This window comes from Furipterus horrens, unplaced genomic scaffold, assembly GCF_987537825.1.
Source record: "Furipterus horrens unplaced genomic scaffold, mFurHor1.1.pri manual_scaffold_10, whole genome shotgun sequence".
NCBI lineage: Eukaryota > Metazoa > Chordata > Mammalia > Chiroptera > Furipteridae > Furipterus > Furipterus horrens.
The window spans coordinates 69335859-69348016 of record NW_028327180.1 but is presented as its reverse complement, the minus strand read 5'-3'; positions in this window follow the sequence as shown (position 1 = coordinate 69348016).

Below are 12158 nucleotides of genomic sequence, written 5' to 3'. Positions count from 1 at the left end.
TATTTTTCTGGCACAGGCATATATTATCTGTGAAGTTATTTTTCATTAAATTTTTTTTAAGTAAAGTGGAGTCATGAAATGTAGTTCAGAGATAAAAGAGGCAGGAAAAACGGCGGAGTCAGAATGTGCAGGCCCTCCCGAGGTCCCTGGAGCATCAGTATTGTTCCTGGGAGCTGAGTTGAATGACCGTCTCCCTGTGAACCGTAACTACTAGGACAGAGCAGGGAATCCTGTCTGAAATGACCTGCCCACATCAACGAAGAACCACATTACCAAGTGCATGAGCCCATCCTTCAGTTCCAGAGGTTATATAGTAAGAACTCCACAACCTGAAACCATAGTGTTTTCCAGAAGAAAGGAAACAAAAATTAGTAAGTATAACTCCTTTTTGGACCCAGATGATCAATGAGTAGTTGGTTTTCCTTTATAGAAGGGAGCTCAAGAGATCACCCACTGAAACCCTCAGCAGGGTCTGAATGCCTGCATGCAGCAACCGTTCCCAGTTCTCAGCCAGCCTCTGCCCATGTGAACATCATGTGCAATGGAAGTCAACATCTGTGATTCACCTCCTATGTGCCAGGCACTGTGCTAGGTGCTACGGAAAAGATGCACTCCCTCCATAAGAGGCTGTTCTCAATGTCAGTACTGTTAGTATTTGCCTTAACATATCTAAAATAGAAATAGCAAGAATAATGGCCTTATGCTCCTGGCACCCACTGTCTCATTTTAAATCTTCACTTCACCTGTGATGCATAATAACCACAGTTGAGAAAGTGAGGATCAAAACGGCAAAGTGGGAGAAACAAGATGGCGGAGGAGTAAGTGGAAGCTACACTAACTTCCTCCTAGAACTAGTCTGGATTTACAATGTAATTTTGGAGAAATCATCTGGAATAACGAACCGAATACCAGCTGGAGAGAAGTCTTATAACCACGGAGAGACAGAAAAGGCCGCTACATCACAACGTGACCGGTAGGGAGTGCGGAGACGTGGAAGGGCTGGCTGGGCTCCCAAGGGTGGCAGCTGAAGGGGCTGAGAAACAGCTCAGCAGCCGGGGATTCCCCCTGAGAAGGGCAGGGTCTAAACCCCCAGCTGGGCTTCCCAGCCTACAGCGACAGAGTGGAAAGTAAAATAGTATCAGCTGTGAAAAGCGAAAAGCCACAGGCTTTCTTGCTAGCCGGAGAGAAACAGCAGGAGAAAAAGAGCTCTTAAGTGGATCACATACGAAAATATTTTGGCCACCACTTACCCTGGGCTCAAGCAGAGGGAAGGCAGAGAGGACTGGAGACACTTGGGGAGAATTTGGCACGGTGGCTTTGAGGGGAGAACTGGAGGAGCAGCTGACTGGGTCCCAGTGCTGACTCATCCCCAGTACTGCGGGTAGACCATTCCCCTCCAAGTGGCGTCAGCCTGAGGGGAAGCAAAAGCCCTGCCTACAGGAATTAAGCTGCCACACCCACAGTCCTTAAGCCTGACAGCTAATCACAGATTGAATAGATTAACAATCAAAGAAGACAGACAACAGCAGTAGATCCCTGGAAGTCTCCAACAGGCTGCCTAGGGCCAGACTGGTACATGATCTGACGCCACCAGAGGCAGATCCAGGAAGTGCAGATCATTCCAAGAAGCACCAACAAACAATAGGAGTCAAAAAAATGGGGAGACAGAGAAACAACCTCCCATCAAAAGGAAAGGTAGAATCCCCAGAAAGAGTGCTAAATGAAATAGAGGGGAGCGAACTATCAGATATGGAATTCAAAACATGGATTATGGAGAAGCTGAATGAGCTCAGCGGAAACTTCAAAGAACTCCAGAAAAACTACAAGGAACTCACAGAAAATTACGTGAGCATGAAAAAGGACATAGAAGCTATCAATAAGAGCCAGGAGGAAGTGAAAAATACGATCTCTGAATTGAAGAACACAGTAGAAGGAATTAAAAGCAGGCTAGAGGAAGCAGAAGATCGGATCAGCGAGCTGGAGGACAACGTACACAAAAACTCCCAGACAATGCAACAAAATGAAAAAAGACTGAACAAGACTGAAGAGGTTCTAAGACAGCTGCAGGACAACATGAAACGTAATAATATCCGTATCATAGGAATTCCAGAAGGAGAAGAAGAAGAGCAAGGGATAGAAAACCTCTTTGAAAAACTAATGACAGAAAACTTTCCTAACATGACGAGAGAAAGAGTCACGCAAGTCCAGGAAGCACAGAGGGTCCCAATGAAGATGAACCCCAACAGGCCCACTTCAAGACACATCATAATTAAAATGGCAACATTCAAAGACAAAGAGAGAATCCTAAAAGCAGCAAGAGAGAAACAACTAATAACATACAAGGGAGCTCCAGTAAGGCTATCATCAGATTTCTCAGCAGAAACACTACAAGCCAGAAGGGAATGGCAAAAAATATTCCAAGCAATGAAAAACAAAGGCCTACAACCAAGAATACTCTACCCAGCAAGGCTTTCATTCAAAATGGAAGGTGAAATAAGGAGTTTCCAAGACAAAAGAAGGCTAAAAGAATACATCTCCACCAAACCAGCATTGCAAGAGATGCTAAAGGGTCTGCTTTAAGAAGATGAAGAAACAGAGAGACAGAGAGGAACACGAGTACAAAGGGGGAAAATGACAATGAATAAGTACTGAAAGAAAGAAGGAACTTCTACCATTTGCAACAACATGATTGGAACTAGAGAGAATTATGCTTAGCGAAATAAGCCAGGCAACAAAAGAAAATTACCTTATGCTGTCACCTGTTACAGGAAACTAATGAACAACACAAACAAATGAGCAAAATTGAACCAGAGGTATGTAAACAAGGAATAAACTAACAGTAACAAAGGGGGAGATGGGAGGGAGAGAAGGGGTAAGAAGGGGAAGGGTCTAGTCAAAGAACATGTATGAATGACCCATGGACATGGACAACTGGGTGGGGACTGACTGTGGGGGGGGGCAGGGTGCAGGGAAGCAAGAGGGGGAAAAAAAGTGAGACAACTGTAGTGGAAAAACAAACAAACAGAAAATTTTTTAGTGGGGGGGGAATAAAAATATAAAGAATAGAAATGCAAGTTCAGTGAATATTAGAAGGACAAGGATTTTCCTTCCGATAAGACAGTCCTACAGATTTAGAGACTTGTATGTGGGTTATGTTACATAAATTAACATGTGTTTTCTGTTTTCAAAGGGCATAAGCCTACAATCTCATTACCTGAGTGATTATCTGTATGCATAGGCCTCACTTAATCCTGTCTGCATTGCTGCCTCCTGAGACTCAATGGTTTGGCTGAACTAAGTGGCTGGGTTGGTGAAGAACGGGGTGGTCTGTGGGCTTCACTTTAAAACTGGTTTCTCTTTTCTATCCTAATGGCTTGGACAGAAAAAGCCCAGAGGCCTGAGATGGGGGAAACCTAAAATATTTCCCTCAGTCCAAAATAAGTATAATGGGCAAAAGGGTTTTGGACAGGTGAGATGTACCTGGCACACCTTCCTCCAAAGAAGCCCTTCTTTTCCCTAATGTGGGACATTGAAAAATTAATACCTGTCTTTTGTCATCTAGTGGTTACGGATTAAATGATGTCCTTTAACCCTGTTGCCCCCAGAATACAACAAGGATGCCAGCCTGTCAAACCAAGCATGCCGTTGTCCAGAGACATCCAACCAACCTGGAGTCTGCACGATCCTTCCCCTTGTGGGAAGGCCACCCTCCCCTCCACATCCCCACTCTTATTAGGGATTTCTTGACCCACGGGTAGGTAGGACGACGACCATGTCCAGCTTGAAGCAGCTAGAGGAGCTCGAGACCTTCGTCCATTGTCCTTTATAAGATTGTAAAGGGTCTTAAGTCTGAGAGGGAGGAATTGTTATTTTTTATTGTTAAAATATTTAACTAATTAATTAATTAATTTTAAAAAAAGAAGAAGAAGAATATATGAAAGGGTGAGGCGGGAGAGCTTGTATGTACGACCCATGGGCATGGACTTGGAGAGGGGATTGTTGGGGAAGGGGGGTGCTGGGCGGAGGGGAGCAAAGGGGAAAAAAAATTGGAACTATTGTAACAATATAATCAATAAAATATACTTAAAAAAAAAAAAAAAAAAAAAAAAAAAAAAAAAAAACGGCAAAGTGACTTGCCCAAGATCCCCGAGCCAGAAACTAGCAAAGGCCCAGGAGGCAGTCACAGGTCCAACTCCTACGTGACTGAGCATCCTTACCATGCAAGTGAGCACTTGGGAGCCAGTCAGGAATGCAGAACTTCAGCCCTATTCCCAGACCTGCTGATTCTCAATATGCTTTTTTGACACAATTCCCAGGGAGTTCTGTGTCCAGTAAAATCGCTGTCCTGAGAAACTAATTCTTCAATTCAAAGGAATGAAAGGAAGATGTGTTAAGTTCCTGTGGGCCAGAAAAAGTGCCCCTTTAATAATTCTTTTTCTTTTAATCCCATAATGATTCTAATTTCATATCCACTATATCAATATAAAGGTGAGGAACCTGAGGTTCAAGGAAGTTAAGTTACTTGCCCAATATTGACAGCCATGAAGGGGCAGGGCCAGGATTTGACCCCAATGACCCCTCCTTACTTTCCTGTCCCAGACTGAAGGGAACTGAAGGACCAAGTAGCCAACTTGGAATAGGACTCACTTAATCTTTGGGATTTGAATTTACCACTAATGTTGGAAAGAGAGTAATTTCTATATTATAAGCTTTAAGCTTATAATAAGCTATGTTAGGGGACAATAGGTATACAATTGTATCCACCAGAAATGAGTTTGTTTGTTTTTTTTACCTCTATTAAATTAAAATATGTAATTTTCTTACAAAGTTTATCCAAAAGGTGCTGAAATGGCAGCCTCTGGAATTGATCAGTTTCTCATCTCTAATAAAAAATGGAAACAGGAAGTAGTCTCAGGGCAATTACAAGCCCACTCTCAGTTAAAGAGAAATGGAAGGCTCTGAATAACAGAGAAACATTGGTCTTTATTTGTTCTGAAAAGCTCCAAACCATTATTCAAATGATAAGGGATATTCAAAACCTCACAAACAGAGCAGAAAAGGCTGCCTCAGGCAAGCAAGAGACAGAGAGCCCAAGGGACTGCTATGCACCCTCACCCTGGCCACATGCTCACAGCCTTCCTTTCCTTTTGCCTGTTTGGTTCAAGGCTGTATTCCTTTCACCTCAGAAGGTGTCCGGGTGGTAAATAAATAAATGAATGCACAGTACCAGGCAATGATTATTAAATGTATCAAATATTGCTCCAGATAATCTGAAGCATTCAATGGGTGCACATGGGGGGTAGGGAGAACAGACCTGCAGCTCTCTCTTCTAAGTAAGATCGGACTTAAGATAAGTATCATCACTAAAAAGAAAAAAATAAAATTTTGAAAACCCCTGGTACAATAGAAAAAGATTAATCAAGAAAGAAAAAGATCTTAAGTTTCCCTATTTTTAGCTGTGTAACCTTGAGCAGGTTGCTTAACTTCTCTGAGCCCTAGTTTCATAATTTGTTTTTAAAAAGTCTGTAAATTTGGTTAGATTATTTCTAAGTCCCTTCCAGCTCTAATGTATTTTATTTCATCGTTTTAATTACCAACCAATTTTATTTTCTATTTTTTTCTTTGTATTTTTTTCTGATTTGTTCTCATTTCTTTACAACGAGCATGTATTTTTTGTAGAAAGAAAAGGTTTATTTTCAAAGACATATAAATTAAGTTAAACTTTTAAAAAATCCCTCCCAAGTATTCCCTGCATTTGCATTGCTTTTAACAAAAGCTAGAAGAGATGTTTTCCGCGTTCTTGCCTGGGGAGAACAGAATTTGAAGTCATGCTGCAGGGAGAGCTGGAGCCTTCAAAAGCAAGTGACGCTTAATCTGTTCTATTTCTGAAGCACAGAATAAAACCAAATAAAAAAGAAAAATAAGCTACTGATTCACCAGTGCCAAGTTTCCTCATGCATAGAGATCCATCTAGAAAAAACAGCCTTCTCAGTCGGGTGGGACAAATCCTTGTGTGCTTTTGTGGAAAATTCCTCCAGCCAGCTGGCATCAAGGGCACTTTCTACAGCTGCCTCCACGTATGGACAGAAAACTACACAAAGGTTGCGAGACACCATGAGCCCAGCTGGGGCAAATGCCGGAAGCCAGAAAGCTCCCTATCGCTGATCCCATGGAGCAAACATGGCAGACAGTTCTTGAGCCGATTTCAAGGCTGTCCTGAGCAAAATTAGTGTAGGAGAGTATCAGCTTAGTCCTCTTTTTTGTGTCTTTCCCTGGTCCATGAATGCCCTCCCCACCATCCTGCCCACTGTGGATCTCAGCAGCGTTCAGGTCTGCTTCATGGGCCTGCGGTTAATCCTGTCTCCAACTCCTTCCTCGCTAATATCTTACTCAAGATGGGACCCTAGCCACAGTCATTCCAAAATATGAATAATGATGTGACTTCCTGTAATCTCTCTCCTAGGTGAATATACTTTAATGGAAACCAAGGAATAATTTCCTACTTATGGAATCTGATTTTGGTGAGATTGGTGGCAGGCGTCAGGAGGAGGGAGAGCTTCTGAGCCCATCAGACATCAGAGCTGCCACATTCTGAAATTACAAGACTGGGCCTCTTTCCCTTCTGTATCTACACACCTTCTCTAGGTGAGCTCACCCAATCCCATGGCTTTAATCATTGTATCTGTATTGAGGACATCTATATCTCTCCTAGAAATCCAAACTCAGTTAGTCAAGTCTCTGTTGTCATTTTTATTTGGATATCGAATGGAAATCTTTACTTCATTGTGATGAAAACAGAACTTCACTCCTAAGAAAGTCTTCAGTCTTCTTGAGTACTTAGCATCATCACTCATGCGATTACTCATGACAAATCTAGAATTTTCTTTGGCTCTTTTGTTTCCATTATGCCCCACAACAACTCCCAATGGCAGATGCAGGTAACTCTATATTCAAAAGAAACCCAACAGCCATTTCTCTCCTTCTCCACTGCTCTTACCCTGACATGAGCCATTATTGTCTCTTGCCTAGACTATTGCTATACTTCCACTTGGCTTCCCTGATTCTAGTCTCCCTAAAATTCATTTCCCGTAGAACAGCCAGTCTGATGTTTTTTGAAACACAAATCCAGGCACGCCACTCTCAAAATCATCCAATGCTTCCCATCCCACACAGAATAAAATCTAAATAAACTCCTTGCCCTAGCTTACAAAGCCACATAAGATCTGATGCCTGCCTTCTTCTCTGACCTCACTTTACCCACCGCTATCTAGCCACACACTGGTCTTTTTCTGAACTTCCAACCCACTAAGCTGGTCTCTGCTTTAGAGCCTTCATGTGTGCTATTTATTCTCCTGCAGTCTACTTCCCCAGGATCTTCTCATGGATGGCTTCTTATCATTTAGGTCTCAACAGGTAAGCTGTTCTCTGTACAGCTTTCTTGACCACCAATCTAAGGTGGTCACCAGGTCAGAATATCATCACATCACTGTATTTTAATGATCTACACAGCACTTATCATTGATATTTTCATTTGGTTGTTTGTTGGTTTAAGTCTAAGGCTTACATTATAACGCAAAATCCAAGAGCTTCTCCATTGTTCACCATAGTTTACCATTGTCTATCCAGGGCCTAGAACAATGCCTAACACACAGTATCATCGTATCGGCAGCCGTCCGTCTCGAGAGACGATGGTGTAACTTCTTAAGAGTCTATCTGCACCACCGAGAATGGCTGTGCAGTCCGACTCGGGAGTGACACGGTATCTGTCTCCTCCCGTGTTGAATCGACATCTTGCGATGACGCTGGAGTGTCCTCTCCAGTGAAGCTGAAGCTACAGAGCCTGGGCAGGGTGATATGGAGGGTCTGCTGTTGCCCATGCAGCAGACCCCCCCCCCCTCTCTTCGCAGCTGAAGGGTCCAAGGGAAAGACGGAGTCAATACAGCTTGGCTTCAGGTGCGCCGCAGGAGTTGCCGGTGTTGACTACAACGTCAAACCGCCTTAGGGACTCCGGCTCCGGATTTTCTGTCGGGGTTTACTCCCTTAGCCTTTCCCCTGAAGAGGTATGCCGCAAGGCAGCGGAGGTTTTTTGGAGTCAGAGTTTTCCTTCTCTGATGTGCCCTGACTGGAAGATCGAACCAGCGACACTTAGCTCGCAGGCCGACGCTCAATCCACTGAGCCAAACCAGCCAGGGGTAACACACAGTGGGCTCTTGATAAATATCTACTGAATGGATGTATGGATGAAAAACCAAGGGGATAACACAATGTTTTCAATGAAGGGAAAACCATGAGGAAGCCTTCATATCAGGAGCCTTGACTCATCCTTTTCAGAGCCATACTGGGCCTGGGGGGAGGGGGAGTGCAGTCTGCAGGTCCTCAGGATCCTCTTTCTCATCTTAAAGGGCAAGTCAAGATTTCCTCTCTTTTTACATCTCTTTTAAATTTTGTATTGATACAACATTAAAGACATTTTGAAAACATGAACAGCAACCCACAATACCATCATCATAGCCAAGCAATTCTTTCCACACATACACATTTCCTCTTAGTTTTTATCTATAAGCAGAGTTTTCAAAAAATTGCAACCAAAGAATATATACTATTTTACTTGTTTGCTTTTTATACTTATTATTAAATCATAAACATTTCCATGCTACTGCAGGCCTGAATATTTTTATAATATTAATGATAGCTAGCAAGCAGTTATTGAGTTTGCTATTTGCCAAGCATAGTTCAAAGCACTGGTGTTATCTTGTTTTACCTGCAAAATAACTTTTTAAGATATATACTATTATTATTTTCATTTTGTAGATTCTCCAGTTAGACAAGGTAGTTGCACATGTACATTACATGTATCAACAAGTTTCAGTATGAGATTGTTGATAATATTAACTGACCGCAACTCATATATCAATCATTGAATGCTTGAATAAACTATGATTCATCTGATCTGTGTATACTGTACTGCCATTAAAAATAATTACACAGAAATATATAAAATGATATGAAAGAAATGTTAAGAGAAAAGAGAATCAGAATGACATTGAGGCAGGAGATAGCACAGCAAGAACTCTGAGACTGTGCAGCTGTTGCTGGCCAGTGTCTAGCATCCTGGTTGCCAGGGAATGCCTTTTGGCACTTAGGTAGGATGGATACCAAACCAAGGCATGGAGGAAAAGCGAGACATGTCTCATCCACTAACTCAGCAGTCCTGAGCCTGGTCTGACAGTATTGCCAGGTGTTTTAAAACCATAGGAAACACCATGCTAACATGGGAGGGCTGTCCTTGAAATTCTATGTACCATCTCCACTATCTGGGAGAGAAAGCCTTTGAAAGCCTTTGAAAGCCTTTAGTCATCTGAAGGCCTGAAAGACAGGAAAGGGTCCATAGAGGCCAAAGGAAGAAGCCCATAAACAACCTTGGTTAATTGCCTACCTCTGGTCACTATGTTTTACGAGGGGTCCCTAGTGCTGACAGAAAGAACCCATAAATGACTTTGGGTAACTGCCCCAACTTTAATTTACCGCCTCCCCTCACTTATGTGTTTTAGAACAAGATGAACAAATGGAGTCTGCAGCAAGATAAAGACTCGGGCTAACAGACACCCACACACACCTAGGTTTGGGCAGTCAGTCCCCCTTCAAAGCCGGCACCACCTTTACCTGTCACTCAGTAAGTAACTTCTTCCCCCACCCACCAACCATGTGTCCTCAGAACAAAGGACTTGCGCTCTTGGCCCTCTGGCTGCCCTGCCTCAAGGTGCCCAGAAAACTGTTAAAAGTGGTAGAAAGAGGTGGAGATGAACATACAAAATAATGTAAACAAAGAGAGTTTTTTTCTATTTAGTTCTACATCATTTGGATCATATGATTTGAATAATTTACAATCAGAATGTTTTAATTTATCACTTGTTTAATTAAAAAAAATAAATTGTGTAATAAAGATGACAACAAAATTTTTAAAATTCAAATGAAGTAACTAAAAGAGACATTTATGTTTCATTTTTGTTAGCTCACCAAGGTATTAAGATCCACAGATATACAAATGAGAAAATTTCAGGGCACTGCATCTCTTTCTTAGTTCATTTGGTCTTAGGAGACTGAATATATTCTCCTCTGTGGTACAAATAAAGACATTTTTGGATTCATAATCGGTTTCAACATAATACTATATTAAATCTGTACTGCCAGCTCCCAAATAATCACACAGTAAGACTAAGCTTAATTGAAGTTCATAGAAAGCAAAGAACAAGTCTAAGAGTGCTATATTTTCTTACTTTTATTTCACCAGAAAGTACAAAATAAAATGCTCAAAATGCAACAGTGAGAAAATGGAGGCGTTCTTTATAGATTATATATGCCATCACTTAGAAAAAAACATATAATCTAGAGACAAACTATTAGAAAAAGTAAGAAAGCTTAGCAGTGTTGCTGATATAGAATTGACCTGTGAAATATCAATAGTATTTCTCAACATCAGCAATAACCAATTAGAAAATATAACAAATAATAAGATATGAAACAAAAATATAAAATATTTAGGAATTTAGTGAAGCAATGAAACTCAAAACCTCTCTAAAAAGTAATTTTACACTCTAATAATGGACATCAAAGATAATCAGCATAAGTGGGATTATAATAATTTTAATGTAAATTTTACCATCACTAATTTATAAATCCCCAATTTAATTTTAACTTGAACACCTTTGAAAAATTGATCATATTTACTCTAAACTTTACAGGGAAGAATAAGGTCAATGCATAACTAAGTCAGCCTTAGAACAAACTAAAAAGCTGACCATTAGATATTAAGACACATTATAAAGCCCTAATAATAGAAAAATAGACCAACAGAACAGAATATATATATCTTGGAAAGACAGTCATGTATATATGCAAATAAATAAGAAAAATTGTTAAAGAGAGGATTAGGGTAACTTGATTACTACATGGAGGAAAATAAAACTAAGTCCTTTTATAAAACTATATAAAAAGGAGGATGACAGATTTAAGATATAAAGGCAAGAGAACTAGAAAATTAATTGAAGGAAATACCTTAAACTTCATTTAAAAAAATACTACATGTAAATTAAACCATATGGTGTTGGGGCAGATGTTTGATTGGGTTGCATTGCATTTAAGGATTTCTGCTTCTGGGTGGGCTGAGGACCATGGCAGTCCCTGAATCAGAATCGCTTGACAATTTTCCAAACTATGCAGATTAACCAGAAGAACAAATAAAACCAGAGAAAACCCATCCCTTCAGCATAACCACAAGACAAAGGACTGGCTCCCACTGCAAGTTTAGTGGAGAGTGAGACAAGCCCAGAACTGTGCGAGGGGCCAGGAAGGGTTGTGTTACCATCGAATGAGTAGCAGAGGGGAAGTAAAGCAGGATCCTCACCATTGCAACCCACCCAAGAACTTAATAGGGAGGCTAGAAGCAGAAGGAGACATGTCCCACCCACTAACTCGGCTGTCCTGGGCCTGGTGTGATAATATTGCCAGGTGTTAAAATACCTTGCTAACATGGGAGGAGGGCAGTCCTTGAAATTCTATGTATCATCTCCACTATCTGGGAAAGAAAGCCTCTGAACTGTGCTTTCATTCCAAGGCCTGGAAGGGGGTCCACAGTGACCAAAGAAAAAGCCCACAAAACAGCTTTGGTTAACTGGCTACCTCTGGTCACTATCTGTTGCTATCTGTTTTACTGGGAGTCCCTAATGCTTACAGAAAAGAGCCCGTAAATAACTTTGGGTAACTGCCCAACTTTAATTAACTGCCTTCTGTCACTTATCTGTTTTACAACAGGATAAACAAATAGAATCTGGAGCAAGATAAGGATTCAGGCTAAGAGGCCCCCACATGTACCTAACTTTGGGTAGTCACTTCCCCCAAGAAAAGCTAGCACCACCTTTATCCGTCAATCAATATGGAACTTCTTCACCCCATCCCACCAACTATCTAAGTCCTCAGAATAAAGGACTTGCTCTCTTGGCTCTTGGCCCTCTGGCCACCCTAGGGCGAGCTTACCACCCTGGCCTTTGGCCTCCCTTGCTTTTGCTCTCCCATTCACTAATAAACTTGGAGCACACTAATAGGCTCACTGAGCTGTAATTCTTTACTGTGCTGGGGAGAAGAACCAGGGTTTCTCCAGT